Below are 25,699 nucleotides of genomic sequence, written 5' to 3'. Positions count from 1 at the left end.
AGAATTGCCTTTGGGATGAGAAAGAGAAGTGAAATACTCTTCCTAGGGAGGAAGTAGTGCCACACTTAGTTCAGTGACACTGAACTCGAGTGCAAGTTTCATCCACTCCCAGCTACAACTTGCAGGATCTGACTCCACTCCCTGACTTCCTTACACTTGCCCAAGCTTCACTATTTAAGTTTTTCTTCCAGCCCCAAAAAAAGCTTTAAGACTTGCTAATATTTTTTTTTCCAGGTTTCTGAAACCAAGTTAAAAAGAGGAAAGTGAGTTAATGCACTTGGTTTCCACTGATAATTCTAAATCAGCAACCACTCATTCCCATCTTCAAAAAGGAGATTTGGGCAATTACAGGCCCATCAGCCTTATCTTGATTTCTGGGAAAGTGATGGAACAAATGCTTCTGGAAACCATTTCCAAATATATTAAGGATAAAAAAGAGAGTAATTGGGAGTAGTCAGCATGGATATATGAAATAGACAGTACACCTGGCCAACCTGTCACACTTCACAATGAAATGACCAGTTTAGAAAAGGAGGGAAGGGATGTGATAACTCTGTGATTCAGGAATGACCTGGACAGTGGTGAAGAGAGCAAATTCAGCAAATTTGCGGAAGTTACAGTACTGGAGGAATGGCTGGTGCACCAGAAGGGTGTGCTGCCACTCAGAGGGACTGTGCCAGGCTAAAGAATTGAGGTGACAGGAATCTCAAGATGTTCCAAGGGAAGCACAAACTCCTGCACCCAGGAAAGAAAACCTCATGAACCATTATGTGCTGAGGTTCAACTGGTTGGAAAGCCACTCCACAAAAGAGTCTTTTGGAGTTCTATTGCATAAATAATTGACAAGGAGCCATCAGTGTGTGTGGCAGTCAGCAGCCTCTTGTGAAGAAACATTGACAGTGGGTCAAGGAAGGTGATCTCTCCTCTCTTCTCCTCTCCTCTCCTCTCCTCTCCTCTCCTCTCCTCTCCTCTCCTCTCCTCAGCACTGAAGGTACAGGGTTTGGGGTGCTGTGTCCTAATCTGTGCTCCCCAAAGCAATAGTGACATGGACAAGCTGTGGGGTGGTCCAGCAGGGAGTAACTAAGGTTATCAAGGACTTGGAGCATTCAACACACGAGAGGCTGACAGAGTTGGGATTGTCTAGCCTCAATTTAAAATGGCCTTGGGTGAATCTCACCAATATAAATAAATGATGGCAGGCAGCAAAGACACAGTCAGACTCTAGTTAATGGTGTCAGTGAAAGAGCAAGAGACACAGGGTGCAAAATTAAATACAGGAAATTCCCTTCAAAAATAAGGAAAATAAAGTTTTTGTGTGTTTTTTGGTTTTGTTTGTTTGTTTGTTTTTGTTTTTTGCTTTTGAATTGGTTTAGTTTGGTTTTTGTTTTTGTCTTAGTTTGGTTTTTTCCTACAGTGAAGGTGGTCAAACACCAGAACAAGTTGCCCAGAGAGGCTGTGGGGTCTCTAGCCTGGCAGCTATTCTGACCCCATCTGGACCCAGTCAGAGCAATGTGTTCTATTTGACCTTACATTCAGTAGAGGAGTTAGACTAGAGAAGCTCCTTCCAGCCTTAATAATTCTGTGACTGGAGATTCTCTGGTCCCTGAGCACACTTCAGATAGATTTCAGAACAGTCTGATAGGAAACAGGAATCCAAAGAGGTACATTTAACCTAAAAACAGGGTGTCTCAGCAAATTCAGGATGATTCCAAGTAGAATAACCTTCAAAACTCATGCCTTTAACCACAGTTTGCCTTTGTAACATTTTGTAGCAGATAAATGACTCAGCTTGCTGTGATTATGTTCTGCCATTATACGGTATCTCTATCTGGAGGAAGAAATGTTGGCTCATGTGGAACCCTTGGCCAGGACAGGAGAGTTTCCACAGGGAGGGATGCCTACATTTGCTGCTTCTCTTATTCAGGTCCATTGCAGAAACCCCGCACCACAGGATGCCCTCAAGGAAACCTGTTGGCAGATGAAAACATTTCATCCTCATGCAGTTTTCTGTCACCTATTGTGAAATTTTAGCTTAGGTGGTTATTAAGATGACTTAACCAGGCCTGTGCTCTCCAGCTCTCCAAATATCTAGACTATTAGTGCATATATCCTTTCTTCATAACTTAACAAAGCTATATATATTTAAATCTGTCCTTGTAAATAAAGTCAATCCAACCTTTGACTACGTTCTTGCTCTGCACTCCATACAGCCTGCCAAATATTTTGGAAGTCAGGTGTCCACACTGCAATATTGTATTTTAAAAGCAGTTACACTGGAGCTGTGTGAAGAGGATGTTCCTCCCACCTCTGTACCATGATACCTTCACACTTGAAGTTCCTAATTGGAGGAATAAATCTTGGATTCATCCTTTGTTTAGCAGCTGCCATAGATGCTTACAGCATCACCAGCTGCTGCTTTTCTTTTCCTTGGCGAAAATAAATGCCTGTTTTGGATGGGATAAGTAAACTTTATATATATAAACCTGTTCCATGCACCTATGCATGTGTATGTACATACATTCCTCCTGTCTTTGAAGGAAGAGGATATTTACTCAATTTATATCCTGCTCACCCTAGTGTACTAGTTAAAAGCACTTTCACATTTCACCACATGCCACTTTGATGTATTAAATGCAGTATAACTCACTTTGAAACAAAATGCTGCTTAGAATTCTAACAAATTTTCTCGAAACTTTAAATGCAAAACAAATAATTTCACAAAGAACCAAACAATGTGATCCCTCCCAAAACCACTGAAATTTTTGTCTCTTTCTCTCATATTTTTTATTTTAAAGGGAAAAACATGGACCTTTTTGTAGACCTGTTTCTGTATTCAGCCTTAATCAATTACAATGACTTGTATTTACTCATTAAATGTCATCTCACTGGTTTTTGTTTTCTCTGATGATTGGCTCCTCATTAGTAAGTTTATACTAACTTTTCCACCATATTTGGTGATCTCAAATTGTTATTTGAGGTACCACATTTAGTTTGGTGACATCGTGTCTTACTGCAAGCACCCCTCAATTACAACTATTGCAGTAGACAACAGGCATGACTGGAGTGCTAGAAAATATAACAATGAATAAAGATCAAGGGTGGTGCTCATTCAACAAAAGAGAAGTGACAGGGCAAGATATAATGTAAAACTTCCTTAAACAACTGAGTTATTGAATGTTCTGTATGTCTGTGGTAAACCAAATAAGAACCTCCAGAATATAATTACCCCTTCTCCTGGTCCTTCAGGTCCTTCCCATTACTTCTTTATTTATATCAGCTTTGGCACATCTGTTAATTCTCTTTCATCCCTCTCGGTTGTGCTACCTTTAATGCACATTTATTTATTTATCCCATTCTAACATAAGAAATACACATTATTAACCTTCCTCTTCCCAATCTCCCCTAGTTCCCTCAAAACACCCAGGGAAGCGTACAGTGAGGACACTAACAGGCAAGTGTCATATTAAGGGATGGACTGAGAATTTCCCAGAAAGCAGGGAGGAACCAGTTCCTTGGGTAGCAAAGAAACCAAAAGACCAACCTAAGGGTCTCTCTCCTGCAATTAATAATCTGCAACATATCAGGGGCCAAAGACATTTTCACACCATTGCTTCTGATTTGCTAACAAACACCAGAGCTGAAGTGCTGCACAGGGTATTTTCCTTCCAGGAGGGACAGCTAAAGCAAGCCTGGGAATACCACACTCTGAGATATGCCATAGTCACCAAGGTGGCTGGATGGGCACGCAGTGAATTGAGGCATGGAGTTCTGCTCTTGGGCCAAGCAGACACTGTGGGCACAGAGCACTAGCACACATGGCTCTGTAGCTAGATTTACAGGCCTGCTCTCTGTGAAGAGATGAGCTAAAAAATTGGGAGGTGAAGCTGGATTTGGGACAGGTAAATAAACAGGAAGCTGCATTTCTGCCTTAAAGAGATAAGCCTGGCACTAGGGGATGTATAAACATCAAGGCAATCCACACCACTGTGAATGGATCTTTTTGTTGCAGAGCTTTAACACCCTGATGGGAAACACAGGACTGAAAATACCATATATTACCTCTGCCTATGGTCTAACAGTAGTTTTCAGCTCAATCCTTGGAGTTCTGGTATAAACTGTTTCAGGGGAAAATCTGAAATAGGTGATTTTGAGAATGAGGTTTATTACCAATGGTGCCCAATTCACCCCATCAGAGTCTATACCACTTCTGGCATGAACATATCCACAGTGCCCACAAAGGGAAAGAACCTCAAAATTGCCACTCTAATGACTGCACTTAAATTGCTGATCAGGTTGGGATTCAGAAAGCTAAAATTTCAATTCCAAAACATAGCCCGAGGCCACAGCATGTCTGAAGCACAGGTTTGACAGAAGGGGCTCTCATAGTGCTTCACTGACTAATGAGATTAAAGGGTTTTCATTAAATCAGTTGTAGTTATAAGGCTCTCCCCTTATTGCACTTGCATCTCAAAAAGGTAAGTGGTACTGTACGATTTGATATATTTGACTTGGAAAAGATTAACAGCCAGTTTGAAGTTTTCCATTCAAAGTAATCCAGTATCAAAAGCCTCACTTGAGCCCCAAGAGTTTGTGAGCGATACTGTTTTGAATTTTAGTATTCGGACAGGGACAGAGATCTTTCTTTCTGGTTTCTGATCAAAGTATTTTTCAAATGAAAACAGCCCATATTTAAAGTTTTTATATGTCTATCTATGAAGACATTTCATTTAGATGTGTAACTATACCGGATTACACAAGCAGTGACAATTAAAGAGTTCAAGGTCACAGAGTGGGATCTGGACAAAAGTCTATCAACAAAAGTTGATAGAAGGCAACTGACACAAACCCTTCACTGATCAGTCAAATGCTGGTTTCTCCCATTTCTGCTATGATAGACTTTTCATTATGTCACAGAGTTCATCTACTGCCTGTTGGTAGTCCACCTCTGGCAAAACCAATTCTGAAATCTCACAAAGGACTTTATGATCTAATTCTAAGTAAAACACTGAGTGCAAGGAAAAAAAGTACCTTGGCTAGTGGCTAACACGGATGAAATCAGAGGATGCAAATGCAGACCTCAGAAATCTATATCTTCATTTCTCCACTGCAGCAGAAGGGGGCAAACTCACTGTGTACATTAATAGAAAAGCTTCCACGTGTTGATAAAATGGGAGGAAGACCAGGAAGCAGGGCAAGCATTTTATTAACATACACATGCACATTTTCCCAGCTGTATTTCCTCAGGTGGGAGGGGGACTCTGTGGCATCCCCATCACATGAAGTTAAGGACCTGCAATGGGAAAGAAAGCATGGCAGCTGCAGCCTGTCTACACATCTCACACAGGAGCTACTCACATTAACAGCAGATGATACCTTTCCCACTGCAGTCTCTGCAGCATTTGTGAGACATTAGAATGCAGCAAGATGTACATGGAGAAGGCTCAATGTTACATCAGGAAGTGCCAAGATCTCCTCAGGCAATCATATCAGCAACTGTATATTATCACTATACATTTAGGGAAGAGCACTATGTACCTTTTGCCACAGTATTGGCTGTAGCTGCCAGTCAGAAGCCACTCAGACTCTAAACTACCAGCAGTTGTAACCCTACCACCATCCTCCTTTACCCCACCCACCCTTGGGCAGCTACAGTCCAGATTGTATGATCACCTGAGCAGTAGAGCAAGAGACTTAAACCACTCCCTAAGAGCACAACTTGGAAAGAGTCAGCAGATGTTTTACTGAGCATTTTGAGCTCATTTCCCAGTACATGGCTGTTATAATTAGGACAATATTTAAATAGAAAACAGAAGTGTTTGGAAAAAAACTTATTATATACTACAAGAGTACTTCCTGCTAGGATTCCAAGTTAGTGATCCAGTAAACAGCTCTGCTCCCTGCTTAGCATGGCAAGAAGATCCCTGTAAGCTATTCCGCTTCTGGTGATTGCTGTATGAAGGTTAACCAAAGCACGGGTCCATGAAACTTCATTTGCCATAGCAGGAGCTGGAGATCACCTCAAGAAAACCCAGTCAGTACTTGATCCTGCAGATAAAAGTTAGCCAGGATACTCCCAGAGATAATTTTACAAAAGAGAAGAGTGCCACCTCTGTGTCCTGCAGATTTTTTGTTGTCTCAGCATTACCCTTTCTCTCTGTTCACAGGGAAAAGGCTGCCCACATTACCTCCATATTCACTGAACCAAGAGTGTTTCTGTGATATATACCATGCTCCCAGACCTCACAGAACCACAGAGGAAAGCAACTTCAGCAGCCTCTACTGCCTGGGCCACGCCTTTCCTTCTAACCAGAACTTTTCTGAAGCAAACACCTCCACGCAGCCACTCAATATTTCCATTGAACTACTGTGGCCTTTTGGCTACTGCCCAGTTTCTCTGGGAAAACAGCCTTTGTTGCATCTCAGAGTGAAAGACTGACCAAGTTAAAGGAGAGAGGAAAGGCAGGAAAATAATCTTCAGATTCTTTGAGACGTACAACCACTCCTTTTAGAAAGATAACTGAAAGCAAATCATTGACAGTAGAGGTTAGAGAGAAGGAAAGCATATTTCAGTGTAGAGATTTATTAAGACCTGTCTTTTCTTTAACTGCAGCTGTACACAAGATTGACATATCCTGTAAGCTACCTTTTCATCAAGTCCCTACGCTTGCTGCAGGAATGCAAGGAAGGCCATTTCATCTGCAGTGCATTTACAACTGTAGTTTACAGGATTTTCTACTTTCATATCCCAGCCTTCAGTTGGTAGATGTCTCTGAGGTCAGTGTTTTATAGCTTAAAGTTTGTCAGCTGGTACCTGCAGTGGCCACTTCCTAACAACTCTTCCAAAATAAAAAAAAAAAACAAAGTAACAGAGGGCAGAGTTCAGAAAGGAGATGGCTTTTGATCCCTGACCCCAAATGGGAGACTTACAAGTAAGTTTGATGTACACTGGTCCTGGAGACAAGCAGAAAGAGGGGCAGAGACTGTAAATTCTGATCATGTCTCCAGTAGTGGCACTCCAGAGGACAGTCTTGGCACCACAGCCACTCTGCAGTCCCTACCAGGTGAGCACAACTTGCACACAGAAAGGAATAAATGAGGAACTGGTGCAGGAAGGTCCCAAAGCCACTACTCATTTTTCTTGAATGGCAGTTTTGATTTAGAAATTAAGCGTGTCTTCTCTTGAGGTCAAATGAAGTAGTCATAATCTGATTAATCATTGATAGACCATTTAGAAGTAGGGCCAGAAAGCCCCTCCTATCCCTTCCTTAAGGAATTGTAGACAGCCCAACCTTGGCTATTTCTGAAGATCCTTATCCAATTACTTGAAAAGTAAGAAGGATTCTAATGCCTTCTTCAGGCATCTGTTAGAGTAAATGGCCTGCCCTTACTTCACACTCTCCTCACGCACACAGAGGGTAAGTTACTCTGCATTGCCCCCTCCACCAAGTCTTCAATAAAGCAGCCCTCTCCTATTTCCATTTCTCTGGTTTTTAGTGAGGATAGCCTCTCAGAGGAAGCATAATGCCCCTTTTTCCTAAAGCCCTTTTCTCTGAAGCTGTTACTAAGGTTGAGCAGGATGCTCCCACTAAAGTCTCCTTAGAAGTACTCCCCTCTTTCCCTACATGCAGAGACTGTTTCTCCCCTTCTCCATTTATTTTCCTTTGGAGATAGAATAAGATTCTTGCCTTTTGCAGGTCATTTAATCCAACAGGTCTTCCTTAAAACTGCTGCTGAGATCACCATCCCCCATTTGTATTCACACATTTGATTTCTCATTCCTAAGGGCAAATCTCTACACTTGTCTTGAATTCCATCTGGTTCATTTTGGACAGCATCTCCTCTTGATCAAAATCTTTTTGAATTCCAAATCAATTTTTCCTTGCCTTTGCAGTCAGTCTCAGCTAGTCAAAGCAGTGCTGGAGCTCAAAACCATCATGGAAGGAACAGAGGAGGGTTGTGCTGCAGTGGAACAAGGGTTACTTGGCTGCAGGATAATCACACACAGTCACCATAACTAGACACGTGTGGCTTGACTTGTGGCAAGAAAGAATCATGCTCAGCTGCTAGCACATAAATAGTTACAGGTTTTATTGCTATTGTAGACAGAGTTTCTGAATATTAATGATACTTTTTTTTCAAATTGAGGTTGGCCTTGTGTGAGAAACAGGACTTGGACTTTCCAAGTTGAAGCAAACACAGGGCTCAGAGGCTGCAAACAATTGTAGGGGCTGTGTACACACTTACTCACAAACACGTGTCACACCATGCAAAAGTGCTGCTCAGCTGCCTTCAAACAACAACAACAACAACAAAAAAATCAGCAAAAACAAAAAGAGAAAATCATTGCTCTTTTTTCTCCCACCTGTTTCCTACTCAGGAGCTGTGAGATTTCATATTTTCCAACTCCCCTTCAGCAGTTCTGGGACCTGCCTTTTCTCCATCACATTTCTTTAAGTGTCTGTCGTATATTCCATACCCTTATGATGACACAGGGAACAGTTAAAACTCAACTGCCCCCTGTAAGTACCTTGACTTATACATTAGGAAATAACACTGGCTACAAGCATAACACTGTCCTGCCATCCTGCCTTTGATTTCAAGTTTCAGGTTAGTACCTGCAGCTTTTCCACTTTTCAGTGCTTGTTTCAAAGCTACATTTTGAGCTAATTTCCCAAGAACTAGGCTTGGACAGGTAAGGAAAGGTAAAATGAAAGAAAAGGTTTAAGTCTCTCTCTCTCAAAAAAAAAAAAATAAAATCCTACTTCATAAAAATTGTGTCCTAATTTATAAGCAAGGGTCAGTATTCAAAGTGTGCAAATAGGCTTCCTGCTGAGTCTTAAATTCTTCAGACACAAGTAAATGGTATCATGCCCTGAAGACAGTTGTGGACTTAACCAGGCCTCAGAAGAAATACTTAATGATCACAGCAGGCAAGACTTTTCTCCTTGTCCTGACCAAAGAACAGGTTGGTGGTAAGAGACTGGAGCCCTTTCTGCTTATATTCATGAATATTAAATTAATAGACCAGCAAGAATCTTAGGCTGTCAGAGGAGATGAGGGTTAGAGTCTCTGTAGAATGAAAATGCACTTAAAATATGTATGAGAGAAGAGGTTTTGAAACATGAGGGAAGAGAGGAGGGTGGCTACAGAATTAAGGCCAAAAAAATCTGGGTACAGGAGAGGCAGGAAGAGAAAAAAACAGATTTTCTTTTTTATATTCATACAGATCAAATGAACATACTTTGTTTACAGAATCATCATGACCTCTAAGTTCTAAGCACTTAAACACTTCACATTCAAGGTAGCAAGAGCAATTCAAAGATTGTCAGAGCTTTAATAATTCAGAGATGGGGATCCAGGTGCCACAGGTATTGGAACTAAAACCATTGCTTCAGACAATCCAGAAGCAAAGCTCTGCCTAAATACTTGTCTCTAGAGCAACATGAACCACTACCAGAGCTGTTAAGAGAAGCGTTTTGGTGAAATGCAGAACTGCAACAGGAGACAGAAGACATTCTTCTGCTCCTCAGATGGCACTGCTGTTATAAACATTGGTTATTCTCTCTCAAGGTCAACCCTTGGCAAATATTGACTGTGAAGCCAGATTAAGGCAGGCATTCTACCCTGGGAGGTGTCCTAGTTCTGGGTGGGACCCAGATGTTCTTCTGTATCACCTCAGGTGATTGCTGGGCTGCAGTAAGGAATTCCTTGGTTTCCAAGAAAAATGACATGGCTTCCACTGGAAAGGCATGGCAGCAGGCAGCATTGTCCTCATTGTTCTTGGGGTCCCTGGTGAGCATTTTTGCATGTGAATCCCCCTCTCTTTCACATACTTTTGTTATTAATATTGTTGCTGTTACTCTTCATATCTCAAGGCTGTTTCTAGTAAATTGTTCTTATCTCAACCCACGATCTTCAATTTTTGTGCATCCAATTCTCAAATCTATCCCTCTGGAACAGAAAGGGTGAGGGGGAGGGGGAAGCAAGGCAGCAGTGTATGATTTGGGAGAGTCTCAGTGAGGGCACTGAGTCAGGGACTACAATTCCTAAGCCATAACAGAAGACCCCTGGTTACTTTACACACTTGACTTTACAGAAGGAGAGTTCATGTAACAACAACTCATGTGGGTTTATCCAAAGGAATTTAGAAGTTAATCCCAGCTATAATGCTTTCCAAACTCCATAGCTTGCTGCAGCTCCAGGAGGAACACAAGAATTTGAAAGCAGCATTAAGTGATCCTGTGTTGAGTGTTAGGATAGGCCAGAGTACCTACAAGATAGGCCTGGATCCTGATGAGAAATTGGAGGTAGAACACAGATTGGCTCAGCCTTTCCTTCTCTTTCCAGTCAGTTGGTTAGGAGAAACTGTCCTCAAAAAGAACCAACTAAATCCACAGATTAGTTAAGCTCTCCTATTTAGATATGGACCTTTGCAAATGCTCATGGCTTTCCGTGCCATCTCTCTTTTTAGACTGAATAGTCTTTAATGCCATTTCATTCTCAAACAATAGAACGGTTGCCTAGAAATCAGTGCAACCCCATATCTTGTGTTCAACCATAAAGGCTCCAGAAAACTCAGAAACTCCCTGGATGGCTAGTACAAACACACAGATACATAGGTAACCTTCAGCTTTTGACACTCTTTGACTTCAGAAATCCCTGCACAGTCTAAGCTGGTAGTCTAAGCATCAAGGCATTTGAAATCACACCTTCAATACAACAAACAGCCTTGGTACCTCCTATTTTTGAAATGACTTAAAAAAACAGCAAGCTTTTCCCTCTCAGAAGGTCAGTGAGGTATGCAGGATTTCATAGCATCTGCGACACAGGCTGATGCACTACAGTGAAAGTAAACCTAGGAGGAAAGAAGCAGAAGGAACTGAAGTGAATCCACATGGGCTATTAGCCCCACATTAACACTTAAATAGAGCACTATTTCATCATTTGCCCAAGTTCAGATGAGCCCTAGCCTTTAGCAGATAGCTCAGGAGGTACTGAAATGTGGGGATAGCTGGGGAGGTTTTAGCCCCTTAAATGACATGAAAACAGCAAAGTCTGGATCAATAGAGAGAAATTAAATTATAGACTTAAAGAACCAATTTTAAAATCAGGCTCTTCCTGAGGCTGTTTTCAACCCAGACCTCCACAGAATTTCTGCAGAGGAGTTTGTGGTATCTCAATGATATCATAAAAGTGACACAAATGCAGAGCTTAAGCCTACAGCACTGCCAATAACCTCTCCCTCCTCAAAAAACCAGAAGTGTTACTACAGAAATATCAGATGGATTCTACCAAGCACTATCAGTTTGCTTTATAACCAGAGCAGCTGGCCTGGTGTGGGGGTAGAGGAGCTTCAAACTAGGTGAAGCTTACCAGTCCATTAAGAGCCTGCTGCAAGGTAGAATCCACCAAAGAAAAAGTGCTAGCAATTAAACACTTTTCTGAAGAAACTTGCAAAGAAAAGGGTTTGTCAAGTCACCTTTACTCTTTACATCCCCAGAAGGACAGGATCATCTATCCTTAACACCTCTCCTGTACAAGTTTTCCAATAAATTATCTGAAAATGCTACACTGTGCAATAGTTCCAATATTTTGGCTTCTCACATCACTATCTGCCACCAGCTGATCCTCATACCCTGTGCTCCACAGCCTTCTGTGCCAGAGAAAAGAGGGGGAAAAAAGCATTGCAGAAGTGTCAAAAAGGCATTACTTCAGAAGGAAATTCAAACCCCCTCATGAGCATCCATCCCTGCATGTGTAGGGACATGGGGAGGCTGTGGGGAGAAAGATGAAAGGAGACACTTTCATGACAATCTCACTAGAGGAGACCAAGGCACATAAGGAAAATATTTCATTCCAATTTAAGTTAAGAAGTAGAGCTGAAAAAAATACAGCTGCAGTTGATTCTACTTTCATTCCTTTCACTCATTTGATTTCTTTTATCTTAAATATCCAAAAAAAGCATGGAGCTATCTTAGTGCTTTTCTCAGGGGAGACTGATCATATTTTATATGATTTACCCCAATCCTAGATTACCTTGCATATAAGAAATACGATTTTATCCAAAAACCTTCATCAATCCCTTCCTGTCTGAATATGGTTCCACCAAGAGAGAGTGGGAATTGTTACTGAACAAAGGCATTATTTTGGTTTGTTGGTCAGCAGCTCTCAATGCCTCCTGGTCAGATGAAACAAGTCCAGGTTAGTGAGGGTATGTTCATCCCTGTAGAAGCCATACAGAAGTGAGCATCAGGTCTGCTCTGGGTTGTTACAGAAGGACAGCAGGCAGTCCTTGTACATTATAATTTGAGAGTTGTCACCTGCCCCCTCCTCATACTTCCTTTTGATCAGGAAGAAAGACAGCAGAGCCATCTCTGTCTTCCCTCTTTCTCATGGACCTGCTTTACACAAATGCCCCTTCCCTGCAGACAGCTAAGTGTTTCCTACTACTACTGATCAACAAGTAATCAGGCTACATTGCCACAGTGGGCTCCAGGAGTAGGAGGGTTAATGACTGCAGCTCTTTGGGGCAGACATTGTGTTCTGTCAGGATAAGTTAAACAACACAGGACTGGGAGCTAAACCAGCAGCTGTAGTCAACAACACGCCGAGTCTGCCGAGTCTGATAAAGGCACCTCTTGCTCATCATCCCTGAAGTCCGCAGGTGCTGCCAATGCCCAGTAGTAAATGGTGAGGTGACATCAGGAAGTTGTGTCACTTAGTGACATCCAGCATTGCCTTGTGGCAAAGGCAAGCCCAGAGGTCTTGTGTCTGGACTGCTTCATTACAGAGTCAGCATGAAGGAGATACCTCAGCTGCTTATCTGATCTTTCCTGAAATGGCCACAGCCTGCAGGTGACTTAAGGACAGGTTTTGTTTTCTTGGGGTTTTCTGAAAGCCAACAGTTTATTCTATTACTTTCCCAATTTAGAGACTTGAAATTACTCCACTCGATGGAGTGGGAATAGCAGAGTGCTTCCCTGCACAGTTGGAATCACTAGATATTATGTTTAATACTGCCTCTGTCCCAGGAGGATATTGAACCAGGTACTTCCTGAATCAACATGAAATTCACAGGAAAGGAGGGCTCTGCATTTCAAATCCTAGCTGCAAGCCTGCTTAGGGCAGAAGGGGAAAGAACATATGAATAGCTGAAGTTTTTTTTCAATAGACGACATGCCTTTAGGAATTAATTCTGAAGGCTTTGTTTGTTTGTTTATTTAAATTACATCCCTCACAGCATTTGCAATTTGTTTTCTGTTGCAGATTGTTCTAGTTGACATGGCACAGGGTAAACTCAGAAAGCCTAGGCATCCCCACCCACCTCCATTTAAACGCTAAGAAGGCACCTCTCTCCATCAGAACTTTCCCCTTGCAGGAGCCATCAAAGCCATCTCTTCAATTTAGGAGTTGGCAGCTTTTCTCTGAGGCAGTACCTTGTCTTCACACACCAGGAATCACACTGAAGATAGTCAGTCACGCTGCTACCATGCTGATCTCCACTTCTCAGAGGAGGAAGCAGCAAATCTGCTCTTCCAGAACAGGGAGCACAGGAAAAGCTAGAATTACTCACTACAAGTATTTGTGCTGATCAGGGAGCTGCCAAACACTTTTTATTGCTGCCATCAATTCCATTCCTCCAGGACAGGGGTACACATAGCTCTTTTGACTCCCAGTGATCACAGCTGGTTTCTGTGCCCTCATTCTGGGCTATTGAGTTCTTATCTTCAGAAAAACAGTGAGGTACTTAACAGCAGCTGAGACCACCCTTAATTTTATTTTATTTTTTGGATTCTCAGGAGTCCCAATGTCCAGGAAACATTATATAATAACATTCATCATGTTTCTAAGGGGAAAAAAAAGACACAGCCAAAGCCATCATTCCATGTTTTATAGGCTTTCATTTTCAATGTAAATGAGCCTGGAGCTAAACTGTGACCAAGCAACACAGTCAGCCAAAAGATTAAGAACCAGACCCATCAAAGAGACCCCTGCCACCTGTTTTCTCCATGCCATAAGGGGTCGGGTTTGATTTGTGTCTCCTTTTGATCCAAGTGCTCAGGGAAGATGCAATGGGCACCTCCAGAACGAGCCCAAGCAGCTCCTGTGCCGCCTCACCTTGACCACCTACCCTCCCCATCCCCAGGCTGAGAGGATGGCAAAGCAGCACACACCATTCCAGTCAGCACTGCCATCCAGCCATCCACAATGGAGTCGCAGCATCTGAGGTCGTTAACGAGCGAGGAAGAGGTTATAATTTTCTCTAGCTTAAAAAGCAGGAAAGATGAAAAACACTTTGATAGATGCTTGAAGCTTTGCTTCAGTTCCAGAAGCTGCCACCTCTCCTTTGGATCTCACAGTTTAATACCTAACAAGTCATGTGTCATGTCACACCAGGCAGTGGCAGGAGGGCTTTTAGCTCAAGGAAATGTCTGCCTTCTATGGCAATTAGCACACAGGAAGGGGAGCAGCAGCCACTGCAGTCCTGTGGCTGCTGAGATCAGACCCCAGCAGCATTAGGCAAAGCATGGGGCTCCTCCAGAACCTCGGGGCAGGGAAGCTGCAGTTAATGTGTCTCAGGCTCCCAGGTGATGACTACAGGCCAACAGCCAAGTTATCCACCCTCCCGGCCTTTCCCAAGGGGAGCACATACAAAACCACTACTAATAATCTTTTTAGAAAGAAATTACTGTTTTCATTGAGGTTTTTGCAATCAGCTGACTCTAGGCAGAGAGAACGTTCTTTGCCATCGACTTCAGATTTCAGTTGTAGCATTTCTGCCATGTGAGCTCAGAAGAGACAGCTGCAGGAGAATCCCAAAGCCTGCACATACAAATGCTGTGCAGACACACAGGAAAGATGGTTTTGGTAGCTTGTGCTTGTCCCAAAGCTTTCTTTTTTTCACCTGGAAAGGTCACAAGCTGCTGCCCTCTGTCGTGACAGTTTTAACAGCTCTCACAATGTGCTTGAAAACAGAACTCCAGGGTGAGGGTGAGAGTTTTCAGGAGAGCTTTCACAAACAAACTAAAGATCAGTCCTGGATTGGAAAGAGGTCATTTTTCTGACCCCCATGGTTAGATTGGTTTTACTGCTGAAGCCTCTATAACACAAAAACTTGCTACAAACCTTCACTTACCTACAAAGGAAGCAGAGGCTTAGTTTAGTGAGCTAGCACGCTGCACCAGGGCCCAAAGCTCCTTGTATTTACTCCTCCCTCCAGCCACACAGCAATCACAGGCACTTTCCTTACAAGCTTTAGCTCATCCATTTCTAATGCTGGTTCAATGACCTCTAGAGTAACTGGGTGAGAGATAACCAGCTTTTATTCTTAGCTGCTAATGTGATGTACAGCCCAACAATTGTCCTTCTCTTAGGAGAAGGATCAGGCCTTAGGAGCAGGTAGGATCAGGTCTTAGAGAAGCTTATAGCAATCAGAAGATTAGCTGCTTTAACCAGAGAGGGGCTGTTTGCTGACATGAAGGCTGAACACAGCTGTGCTGTGGGTACAAAAGCTCATGGACCTTGCAGAAGGAGCCAGACACTTCACAGTTTTCCCCATGTGCATCACAGCCTCAGCCTTCCTCTTACAGTAAGCGTTATGAGACTTGTTGCACCAGTGAAACAGAAAGAACAACAAGGGGAGGAAAAGCCTGCAGCCCCTTGGGCCACAGCTTTAGCAAGATACAGCCACCTCGCTGGGACAGACAATTCACACTCAGGAGCCAGCAGCCTCTCTGTCACACTGACTTCACGCCATTGTAAACTCCAGTGAGCCAGGCCCCACAGGTGAGCAACAGAGAGGGCTAAGGGAGGGCAGTGATAGAGTGGGAAAGCAAAATTCTCTCAATTTTACACTCGGTCACCCAGCGTTATCTAGAGACAAGGGGAAATCTCATTCCAGGTAATTCACTTACCCACAGCACTCAGAAGGGAAATCACTGCAGTGCTGTTTGTGAGAAGGGTGAGAGGCTTTTCTAGCAGCAGCAAAGGACACCACGGTATCCCAGCATAATCACATCTCTAAAGCCATTAAGAGCCCCAAGGAGCAAAGAAAAGAAGCACCAGAGCATCCAAAACATGCTTCCCTAAGGAGTCCCTTTCCACTTTACCAGCTACATCCTGATCTTACTGTCTAACTGTTCATTAAAAAAATCCCACCTGCTTGTAGGAGAATGTTTTTGTACTCTTGCTTGAGCTGCAGCTGGACAGAGCTAAGGACATCAACCTTCAGGTAAGGCTAATACCGCCTCCATGGGGTAGGCAGAGAAAAAGTCAATTCTCACCTTGCAGACACTCCTCCCTGATTAAATTGCCAGCACCTGCTCCACATTTATCCATTTTTATTTGTTCCAAAATTAATTCCCCAAGCCCATCATTATTTCTTAAATAAAAATAAATGTTTCTCAGAACGTAAGTAGAGGAGGCAGCATCTGAAAAATAATCTCCACTACCATTACTGGGCAAGAATAATGTTTAATGTTATGCCCTCTTCTAAAAAAAATAAATAGATGAATGTGTACAGAGGGAAGTGAAAGGCCTGAATCACACAAAAGGCAAACTTCTTTATTGCCTGCTCACACAATGCTGAACAATAAAACATACTACTTGTCAAACAATGCAAATGCTTCCTGTAATCTTATATGCATGTATGTGCAGCATTTTTAGGTTTCTTTGCAAACAGAACAAGTTGTGATCCCATTTCAAAAAGAGCTTACTGCAGTGTACGTGTGAATACATAGACACACGCACGAAGCAAAATGTGTAAGGAAATAATTCACAAGACATGTTCATCGTAAGAATTTGGGAAGAAATTCCACTATCACAGCCATGCAGGCAAATGTCTGTAGTCCCTCTGAGCTCCTGCAGCTCCAGGGTCAAAGGTGTGCTCAGAAAGGGAAGAAGTTCCTGTATTGGGACTTTGGATGCTTTCACTTTGAGACTCAGGCTTACCAAAACAGCAATGGGGTGTAGGATTAAAAGTTTAAATACTTTAAACAGAAGAAAAGTTCCATGCAAAAAAAAAAAAAAAAAAAGACTCAACTGAAATGGAAAAAGCCTGAGATAAAACAAAGGCTTTAGGAAGGCAAAGAAAGCCTGTAAATACTGCCTTCATTTTTGCCTAAAAATTTTTCTTTGCTTCTCCACCCCTCCCCATCCAATGGGCAGCTGGTCTGTCTACCTGGAGTGGGTTAATTCTGCAGTAGGTAATCTATGGTGGCCACACAAATGCACACTCTTACCTCAGTTTCAGGGCCTACAACACGTTAAGTGCAAGCACAAAAAAGAGCTGCCACAGAGCATTTAGCATTTAAATGCATGGTGCAGCTTACCACAGTGTGATTCATTTCTGCTAATCGACTTCATAGCCAACTCAACCAGATGCAAGAATTAAAAATATAAGAGAGTGCTTGCTTAGATGGCCAGCTTAGGAAATTTTCTTTTTCATGGTATGCTTTGGGTTTCCAAGGCATCTCTCTGCCCACAGAGCCACAGTCATTGCATGAGGCAGAGCCATGTCGATGTCACAGAGGGCACATGTTTTGATCTCTTCAACCAAGATCTTTTTAGGGTTTTTTTCTCTATTTCTATCTAAAACAGAGACATTTTAGATTGAAAGGGCATGGAAAAGTCAAAAAATCACTTGTTTAATTATATTGTTTGAAGGAGAGAAATGCTGCAAATAAACAAATGACAGATAGGGAACAGTGGGAATTGATTTAAAAACCCCACAACTTTCTAGATGTAGTTATCTGAGGTACCTTTTGTTTATTTCAATAGTTCATTTTGTCTGAACTGCTTGTCTTGTGTGAATAAAATCTTCACCTTGGGGATCCACTACTACAGATTTTTTGCAGTGTGAGTGGTATTTTCAAAACACCTTAACATTAAGTGAGGTCTGTTTCCCCCTGAAGTCAAGTGGCATTTTATCATCAATGGCAATGAAAAGAAAATAAAGCTGATCTAGAGTGCTTCACCTTCCTGCACATAATTTTCCTCTTCTGATGGTTTGTACCTGTGTGCATGCATGTACCAAACACACTGAGATGCTTAGGAATCTGGGACATAAAAATAACATTGGTGGCTCAGGTCCATATAGAAGAAAAAAATAGAAAAATTTTGCATAAACCTAAAAGAAATTATTAAGTTTTTTTCAGAACTACAGAAAGCATCTCCATATAAAAAGCTAAAATAACAATAGTCTGATCCAAAACAGACTAGTTGAGGATAACGGGATAAAACAAAATCAGAAGACATTTAGCCTGAATCAAGGCAGACTTGCCCTCATATAAATTTCTAAGCTAGTTTTTTTTTTTTTTTTTTCACATGAAGGAATGAAACAAATACAGTTCTGTCCAGTTTGACTGTTGCCTCTAAAGGAGTGACACAACATTTATTATCTGTAGTTACAATTCTGAGTCACAACACAAGCCATTGTAGTGTGCAGGAGTCTCAGAGTTGCTTTAAACTGTGCCAGATGCTTGCAGAGGAGATACAATGCTCAGCAGCACAAAATAAAGGAATATTATGAATGATGGCAAATTCCTTATTGTATGGCTGAGCAAGCTGGTATGGAAAAGGGAAATGATGTGTCCAACACTCTAAATTAGATCCCAGATCCACAGGTTTTTTTGCTTCCAGTAATGAGCAGGACATTTGGTCCTGTCAGACTTGAGTGGATGGACTGGTACTGGAGTACTGAGATTTTTAATTGCTGTGTTTGTGTGCCTGGCATGGTGGAGGAGAGGTAAGGGACAGGATAAAGCAGCTTACATGCTTGTGTCTGAGAAGAAGGAACACAGCTTGGCTGCAGTACATTCCTGCTCCAATCCCCCATGGCTCTGCTTGTACAGAAAGCATTCCTGAGGAGATGGTTCCTTCTTACTGTGAGCTCTCATTAAGCTGCCCGAGCACTGGGGGCTGTGGTGTGACAGAGTTGCACTTGTCATCAACACAGATACAGGACAAGGAAAAGCCTCTGATGCTGTGTCCACAGGAGTCTGAGGCAGCAGAGACCCAGCCCTACCATCCTGAGAGGCTGTTCTGTGTTAGCAGTGGCTCTGTGTCTGCAGCAGTGACCAAGTCAAGCCATAGCCCTGTGCTTGTTTGACAATGTGTCCTTGTGGTACAAGCTCTGCACTGGAATAGGGCACCTCCATGGCAAAGTGGACGAGCTGCACACACATCTCATCTCACTCCCTGGAGATCTAAGCACAGGAATGACAGTGGGGAAAAGCAGGGAGCATTTCCTGAATTCCCAGAAGGAAAACCCAAGCGCCTTGGTGTCCAGTGAGCCGTGGTCAGCAGTGCAGAGTCATGGGATATGCTGTTAGGTGGTGGGATAAAAGAGGGGAGAAAAGGCCCAAAGAGACATATGCTGATGGGCATAAGTATGCTGTGAGGCCACTGCCTGTGTCTCTCCCTCCCTCTGATCATGCAATATTCAGTCAGCTTCCTTTCCCCTTCTCTCTGTGGGGATGTTGGGCTGTGCTGGCAGCAGCACAACCACCACTGCAGGCTGTCTTACATGGAAGTGAGACAAAAACTGGGGTGACTGGGAAAAGATCAAACTTGGAGACCATCCTTTATTTGAAGGACAAAGCATCTTCTGCTTTGGTACTCTGGGAGCATCTTTCCTCCCTGGCCTTGTGCCAGGGTCATGGCAAGGTCTTCTTCTCTGATGTGTCACTCTGGCTGGGTGCAGACCATGGGTGTGCAAAGTTGCGCTGGTGATCTCTGCCAGCACTGCTGGAATTGTTCAGAGCTCTCCTTCAGCTGCCTGAGGCTGTAGGCAGCAGTGGCAGGAAAGGGCTTAACTCTCAACTCATTGGTTCCACATCTTTAGGGAGAAAGGCAGAGCTTGTCCTCAGGACTGCCAATGCATGTGCTTTACCCTCAGCACAGCCAAGGCAGAGGCCTCTTGTTTTGCCATGGACCAAAGCTATTGGTGCTAGACTGATGCTTTTGCCTGGGGTGACTGAGGCACAGTGAAAGTTCTGAGTTTTCATTGCATTCCTGTTTGGCATACTCATGGGCATTATTACAATGGCGTTTTAAAACTCTCTTGCAAAGCTATTTTTGACTCCATGTGTGTGTGCATGTGTGTGCAGGCACACAAACTTAAACTTAGAGCTGCTCATCCTCTCCCATTTCCTCCTCCCTATTGCATCTGTTTTCCCTCTTACCAAGGCAGGAAGATATTAATTTTTTGCTCTGCTAGTCAGAAGATTAGAAATATTAAGATGTATGCAGCATAACCGTGTTTATTTAGTTTGGTTTGTTTTTTTTTTTTTTTATCTGAAGGCCAAAGAGAACTTAATTTAATTGGTGGGAAGATAAAATAGGACTGCATTTACAAACAGGTTATCTTTCTACTGTCAACTCATCTCCTCTGCTCTGTCAATTGGTTGAATTTAATTGTTCCAGGCCTCCTAGTTTTATTAAGCTCTTCCTCTACTCTCATTCCTGATTACCCTGCTTCTGCATAATATATTCTCTTTGCAGAACTGTAGGAAAGCCTTGAAGGAGTGCATGATTTAAAAAAAGACATCCTAAGCAAATCTAGAAAAGCCCAAAGCCAAACACTTGCATGTGCTATACTAATATATTATTTAGAAGGTATAGCAGACTCTTCATCTGCAGCTATCATGTCTTGAGACTGGTTGTTTTCCAAGAGCTGCCTCTCAAACAATTTTAAATGTTTGAGGGGAGAGGTGACAGGACTTGAAGCTGCCTACTATTGAACATAGCTTATGGATAATTGAGGTGGACCACAATTGTCCATTCTGGCCCTGATTCACTGATGACATGGGTAGAAAAGTGTGGGCAAGACACAAGCAGTTGGTTGTTCAGAAAAAAAAAACCCCAACACTTTCTGGCATGACTAGATGACAGCAGTGCCAAAAACTCTTGTTATTCAAAATTCCCTTGGGTATTTGATTCTGCATTGGTTTTGCATGGCCTGATTTTGGTAGTTGGAGGGGCTGCAGGGGTGCCTTCTGTGAGAAGCTGCTGGAAGCTTCTTCCATGTCCAGCAAAGCCAATCCCTGGTGGCTCCAAAGATGAGCATGCCACCAGCCAAGGCTAGGCCAACCAGAAATGGTGATAATGCCTTGTGATAACAGATTTAAGAAAAAAGGAAACAAAAAAGTTGTAACTGCAGCCAGAGAAGAGTGAGAACATGTGAGAAGAACAGCTCTGTAGACACCAAAGTCAGTAGAGAAGGAAGGAAGGAAGGAAGGAAGGAAGGAAGGAAGGAAGGAAGGAAGGAAGGAAGGAAGGAAGGAAGGACGGAGGGAAGGAAGGACGGACGGACGGACGGACGGACGGAAGGAAGGAAGGAAGGAAGGAAGGAAGGGAGGGAGGGAGGGAGGGAGGGGGAGGATGTGCTCCAGGCCCTGGGGCTGGGACTGCCCTGCACTCCCAGGTGCAGACCGTGGCCAGGCAGCTGTGCCTCTGCAGCCCATGGAGGTCCCCAGGGATGCAGAGATCCACCTGCAGCCCACAGAGAAACCCAAACCGGAGTGGGTGGATGCCTGGAGGAGGCTGTGACCCCATGGGGAGAGGAGCCCTGCTCCCAGGCTGGAGCAGCCTGTCCTTGAAGGACTGCACCCCCTGGAAGAGTGACCCATGCCACAGCAATTTTGGGAGGATGTTTGCCTGTGGGATGGATGTTGCAGCAGTTCACAGAGAGCTGCTGCTTGTGGGATGAAGCCACATCAGAGAACTGTCTTCCACGGGAGGGACCCCACAGTGCAGCAGGGGAAGGACTGCTCTCCCTGAGCAGCAGGAGAAGCCACAGTGATGAACTGACCATAACCCCATTCCCTGTCTCCCTGTGCCACTGGGGGAGGAGGTAGAGCAGGGAGAGAAGGGTGGCCAGAAGGTGTTTTGAAGGTTCTGTTTTACTTATCATCATCCTGCTCTAATTTGTTAGTAATAAATTCTCTTTATATCTCCAAGTTGAGCCTGTTTTGCCTGTGATGGTACATAATGAGGAATCTCTCCTGGTTCTTATCTCAACCCATGAACCCTTTGTTAAATTTTCTCTCCCCTGTCTGGCTGCAGAGGGGAGTAGGTGAGCAGCTTTTTTGGGTGCCTGGCATCCGGCCAGCATCAACCCACGGCAGATACAACCTGCCCAGGGGATTGCATTCTGTCCACTTCTTGCAGCAGAGTGTGGCAGAGCAGAGCTGAGCACATGGGAGGTTTTGCAGGCTGGCCCAACCTCTGTGTTGCAGCAGCCACAGGACAGCAGTCTGTGAGCTGGCAAATGTATGTCTAATTCAGGTACAGCTGTAGGAGCTACAGCCATATCTCGATTAAAATTAGATTAGCCTACCCTACATTAGGTAGGCTTCAGCCAACTCACATATGCTTCAGAAAGCTATTTCCCCAGTCCCTCTGCAAGCCAGCAGCACAACCATTATCAGGTTTGTCAGCATTTTTCAAAGATTTTTCTACATTATTAATGGCTGTACCCACACTGTCCAAGGAAAGACGCAGCCTGGGCTGGCAAGTGATTACTTCAAGTCTTCAGAGGAAATATAATAACTCATCAAAAAACTTTCTAAGACCTGGATGGGCTCATACATATTAGTAAAGGAAACTGATGCTTGGAGCTGTATTCTAAATGTACTACGGTCACAGTATAAGACAGAATAGCAGCACACTGGGACTTTTTATCTGCTCTCTATTCTGTATTTGCACTAAAAATAATGATATTAGTCTGCTTTCCAAATCTTCTGTGGGCACTGGAAGACATCCACAATCATATAATCATATAAGCAATTACAACTTAGGCTGAGTCTAAACATTAGGGGCTGATTTCACCACTCTGTGCTCCTGATCAGTACAATCCTCATACTCAAAGCTTGAAGCTCAAGCAGTTTTCCTTCTCCTTCCCTTCTTCTACTGCTCCTTTGCTACCACAAAGAGGACAGATGTTCACAAACAGGGTCTTACCTCACGACCAGTAGTGGAGGAAATGTTGGTGCTGGTGACTGAGAGACATGAAAGCTGAAAAAATCCTGTGTTAGTGAATGTCAAATGTGATAGATAGACCTTGAACTAGTCAAAGCAATTCTCAAGAGTTCAGCAATACTCTGCTTATGATCGTGCAATATCTTGATCTCTGTCTCTCAAACTGAAATGAAGATGTATGTTCTCTGCCTCTCTGATCCACCTGACTCACCTTACCTGGCAGTATCTACCACAAGAATTGCACTGGAATCTGCTATGACAGTTAAATTCCTCTTTGTCTTAGTTTCATCTTTTTCCTTCTCTTCCTAATTCAAATTATCCTAAATGGGATTAGAGGAGCCTTGCCTAGATTCCCCTGGTGATTCAGCCATGCTGTAGGCATAATGCAGAGACCAGTGAGTCAGCAGGAAATGAGAAGGAACAATTCACTTACCATCCCTGTCCCCTAATCCTTCTTTGCCTGTGAAGAAGCTACAACTCTCTAAAGAAATCTATTAAATGGCAGAGTTGTTCCTTCCATTGTCAAAAAAAAAAAAAAAAAGAAAAAGATTAAATCCAGCTCAGAGGTTAAACAGGGGGTAAAGGAGGAATCATAGAAGTAAATACATCCCTCCAAAACATAGCTACTTTTATCATGCAACGTCACCTTTGTTGTAATAAAGTGGCAATGTAGAATTAAGAGAGAAATATTTGTTCCCATCCTAGAAAAGTAAAATACTTTGGAGCATCATAGTACGGATGTACAGAAGCCAATCCTCTCTCACTGCACACACCATGATAGATAAACACCCTTTCCTCCAGGTCAAATGACACCCCAAACACAGATACAGCATTTGCCGGCACAGCAGCAAGGAGTCAGTCATAATGGGGTAGGGGCAGAGAGAAAGAGGTAGAAGCCGCATACTCTCTGTTGAGAGAGGAGAAGTCTCAAGCACAGTCTTAAGCTGTGGGAGTGCTCACCCATCACTAATGGGGGGCACAGACACTGTTCATGCCTCTCTCTACCTCTGTAATTGTATGCTTCACCCACACCAGTTGTCTAGGCTGCTCTAGAGCCTGCTTCCTCTGGTGGTTGGTCATTCTCTTCCAATTTTCTGCCTGTTTTTATTCATGGCCAGTTTATACCCCCTTGCTCTTGTGCCAAAATTTTAGCTTAAACAGCTTTTCTTCCTCCTTGACGTTTATCCCCTTAAGGTGTATATGGAGAATAATCATATCACTTCTCAGCCTTTGTTTTGTTAGACAAGTAGAACACTTTGCAGTCTCCTCACATGTGACAGGTTCTCCATTCTCCTGGACGGCCTCACAGCCTTCTTCAGCAGCCTTCTTGTTCTGCTCCTGCTGCAGCTCAGCCAGACACATGGCTGGCTGGGGCTCAGAATGATCTTCCAGGTAGTGCCTCAGCAAAGCCTCAAAGAATGATATTAAAAATTCCCTGTCTGTCTCAGAAATACTCATCCTAAGATTGCATTTGCTTGTTTCTCACCTGCATCCCAGAGGTGGCTCACAGTTGTACTAGCTGATCACAGGATGAATAACATCTTGGTCCTTTCTCCCTAGTGTCATTTGCAATTTATGGAATTTATGAATTTATTTATTCTGGCACAGAAGAAATTCTCACATTAATCCCAAGAATGCAACTTTTTACTCTGCACTATATGATATCATTCTGTTTCTATAACTTTCAAGCTCACCCAATGCTTCCTTCACTATCTCACTTTCGTCTTGAAACTGACAGTTTTGTTTAATCATCTAATTACATTGACACACTCCTTTCTTGCAAATTTATTCCTAATCCCTGTCTTCTCCAGATTTAGGCAGTAATTTCCCATGTAGGGTGTCACCTTTCCATATAGGTATCACCTTTCTAAAGTCCAAAACAAATTAGATTTAACACAGGTTTTTATCTCTAGAAAGCCTCTTCTCCTCCTCAAGGAAAGTATCTAGTTAGCATGTATTGGTTCTACTTTGACAAACCTGGACAGTATTCAGCCTGCTTATCCCCCTATCTGTAATTATTTTACTTTCAAAACTTTATTTTGTTGTTTTTAGAATGGGTCTGCACAGATAAAGACATCTGCACATCATTAAGAGGGAGAACAATTTAAACACCAAACAGCTGAAAACAAAACAAAAACCAGTTTCAAGATGGATCAGGGTGTTATTATTAATTTTTTTATTCTTTTCCCTTTTTTTGGCTATTGTTTCACCTCTCCTCCCCATCCTCTCAAACCTGAGAAATTCTTATTGTCATTCAACTCAGATGGGTAACTTCCCATTCATCTCTAAATTACACTACACATTGTTAGCCTGATGCTGCAGCAAAACCTCAGGAGTTTCACAAAGGGACCCTTGAGCAAATACACATTGCTCATCAAGAGGGCTGCTGGAGAGGGCCAGGTTGGAGTGGTGGGTGTTGATGGTTCAGAGCAGGCAGAGGGGGCTGGGTTATCTGCACATAGCAGGTATTTCCATCTCCTTTGAATCAGTGGGAACCCACACACTTCATATGAGCCAGGCACATTTTCGCACAAATAATGACTTGCATTAATAACGTTGTCGGCCCCCAAGTGCTGGTGGCCTCTTTCCAGGTGCTACTGGCTGAATTCAAAAGGGCTGATTCACATAAGGCTTGGAAAACAAAAATAAAAATCAAGAGGCTTATCAGAAGCTTAACCAACCCTTTTCACCAGCCTCATTAAGTTGGCCAAAGGAAAAT

The sequence above is a fragment of the Melozone crissalis genome, unplaced genomic scaffold, assembly GCF_028551555.1.
Source record: "Melozone crissalis strain CALT ecotype California unplaced genomic scaffold, PUWL_Pcris_2 ptg000008l_1, whole genome shotgun sequence".
In the NCBI taxonomy this organism is placed as follows: Eukaryota; Metazoa; Chordata; class Aves; order Passeriformes; family Passerellidae; genus Melozone; species Melozone crissalis.
Note: the sequence above shows the minus strand (reverse complement) of the source record.